This window comes from Myotis davidii, unplaced genomic scaffold (assembly GCF_000327345.1).
Source record: "Myotis davidii unplaced genomic scaffold, ASM32734v1 scaffold577, whole genome shotgun sequence".
In the NCBI taxonomy this organism is placed as follows: domain Eukaryota; kingdom Metazoa; phylum Chordata; class Mammalia; order Chiroptera; family Vespertilionidae; genus Myotis; species Myotis davidii.
The window spans coordinates 1,561,363-1,564,080 of record NW_006289082.1 but is presented as its reverse complement, the minus strand read 5'-3'; the positions used below and the strand labels follow the sequence as shown (position 1 = coordinate 1,564,080).

At 51.9% G+C, this 2,718-nt stretch overlaps 1 protein-coding gene across 1 annotated transcript in view; it reads right to left on the bottom strand.

Moving 5' to 3' along the window:
- Window positions 1-2,718, bottom strand: part of CAB39L (calcium binding protein 39 like) — a 133,573-nt gene that overhangs the window by 106,064 nt on the left and 24,791 nt on the right. The window lies entirely within an intron of this gene.

Genomic DNA, 2,718 nt, shown 5'->3' with positions numbered 1-2,718 from the left:
TGTGGGTGACAGGGGCAGCGCCCCAACCCCCTGATTGGCCCTGCTCTGTGCCTGACAGGGTACAGAGCCCCAACTCCCCTGATGGGCCCTGCTCTGTGAGTGACAGGGTGCAGACACCCTTTGAGTTCCGGTGCTGCCCCAGGTGGGGCTGGCTGGGGAGGGACCAGGGGAGGTTGGCTCCAGGGCATGTCCAGACCTTTTCACCCAGTCCCATCCCATCGGCCACCTTCTAATTAATTTCTTTTCAATGTGCACGAATCCGTGCACTGGGCCTCTAGTATCACTATAAAGCAGGAACAGCACTATTCCTGCCACATAACATGTACTCTATCATGTTAGCTGTCCTATTATGTAATTTTGTACTTCATTCCCACTTTACTCAATCTATCAAAGGACTTTCCAGACTAAATTTAAGTTATAAGAAAGTTGATATAGAAGTTGATATCCTATATAATAAAAGAGAAAGATGGTAATTGGCGTACGACTGCTACCCTTTTCATTGGCTAATCAGTGAGATATGCAAATTAGTTGACCGTCAAGATGGCGGCTAATTTGCATACATCCGCCCCAAGCCTCAGACTGAAGCTTTAGGCTGGGGCCTGGGCAGAGCCATCCAGCGATCATTGATGGCGGCAGCGGCAGGGAACCAGGCGGAGCCAGCCAGCTATGCTTGATGGCGGCAGCGGCAGGGAGCTGGGCATGCTCCGGCCCAAGCCTAAAGCCAGAGGGGCCGGTCCAGCCAGCCAGGGATCCTTGATGGCAGTTGCAGCGGGGAACCGGGGCGGAGCCAGCCAGCTATGCTTGAGGGCGGCAGCGGCAGGGAACCAGGCGGAGCCAGCCAGCTATGCTTGAGGGCGGCAGCGGCAGGGAACCAGGCGGAGCCAGCCAGCTATGCTTGAGGGCGGCAGCGGCAGGGAACCAGGCGGAGCCAGCCAGCTATGCTTGAGGGCGGCAGCGGCAGGGAACCAGGCGGAGCCAGCCAGCTATGCTTGAGGGCGGCAGCGGCAGGGAACCAGGCGGAGCCAGCCAGCTATGCTTGAGGGCGGCAGCGGCAGGGAACCAGGCGGAGCCAGCCAGCTATGCTTGAGGGCGGCAGCGGCAGGGAACCAGGCGGAGCCAGCCAGCTATGCTTGAGGGCGGCAGCGGCAGGGAACCAGGCGGAGCCAGCCAGCTATGCTTGAGGGCGGCAGCGGCAGGGAACCAGGCGGAGCCAGCCAGCTATGCTTGAGGGCGGCAGCGGCAGGGAACCAGGCGGAGCCAGCCAGCGATTGGTGGCGGGGGGCCGGGGGTGCCCCGGCCCAGGGCTAATAACTCACCAGAGGCTTTAGTCCTCAAAGGGAGGCCAGACCATGTGGCTTAGGCCCACTCCCCAAGGGGAGCAGGGAGCAGGTAGTAGGACATCCCCTAGGGCTCCCAGTATGTGATGGGGGCAAGCTGGGCTGAGGGACACCGCCCCCCCGCCCAGTGCACAAATTTTTGTGCACCGGGCCTCTAGTATCAAATAAAAAGTTGATAAACTTCTAAGACTTTATTCAACAATTGCCAAATTTTTGCAACTTATTTTACCCAAAAATATACATAAAATACTTCAAAAATAGCAATGCAATATTACTGAATATACTCCATTAAGAAGGCACAGCCCCAAATCTATATTCTAAAATCACTAGAAATTGTTCCTTTTCTTATGTGCTATGTCACCAAAATACTGTAAATGTGTTTCAGTTCCTTTTTAGATTTTTCTTCTTTCTACCTTTTAATTTTATTTTTGAATATGTAAATATACATGATTTTAAGATCAAAACTATAAAAACAAGTTATATTTAGAGCAATCTCTCTTCCATTGTTGGCACCTTTCCCATTACCTCTTTATACTCACAGATGACTCTATATACTATTCTGCGCCTTTGTTTTTTTTTCTACTTCATAATATATTCTGCAGGTCATTCTATATTGGTATATGGAAACTTTCTATATCTCTTTATGACTTCTGGGGAAAAGAGTGACCTGAAAGGGACACCATCTACCTGGAGATAGTTCCATTGTTGCATGTACTTTAATCAGTTCTCCATTAATAGGCATTTTGGTTATTTCTAATCATTTGCTAATACAAGTAATGCTGTTATAACTAACCTTTTATATTTTACTAGAGGCCCGGTGCACAAAAATTTGTGCACTTGGGGGCGTCCCTCAGCCTGGCCTGTGCCCTCTAGCAGTCGGGGGACCCCTTGGGGCAGCCATGGGCAAACTACGACCCGCGGGCCGGATCTGGCCCGTTTGAAATGAATAAAACTAAAAAAGAAAAAGACCGTACCCTTTTATGTAATGATGTTTACTTTGAATTTATATTAGTTCACACAAACACTCCATCCATGCTTTTGTTCTGGCCCTCCGGTCCAGTTTAAGAACCCATTGTGGCCCTTGAGTCAAAAAGTTTGCCCACTCCTGCCTTGGGGGATGACCACCTGCTGGTTTAGGCCCGCTCTCTGGGGAATTGGGCCTAAGCTGGCAGTCAGACATCACTCTGGCAGCCCAGGAGCCCTCGGGGGATCTCCACTTGCCAGCGGGGAACAGGCCTAAGCTGTAGTCAGACATCCTTAGTGCTGCTGAGGTGGGAGAGGTTCCTACCACCACCGCTGTACTGGCAGCTGGCAGCCTGGCTTGTGGCTGAGCAGAGCTCCCCAAGTGGGGGTGTACTGATCACCCGGGGCAGCTCCTGCA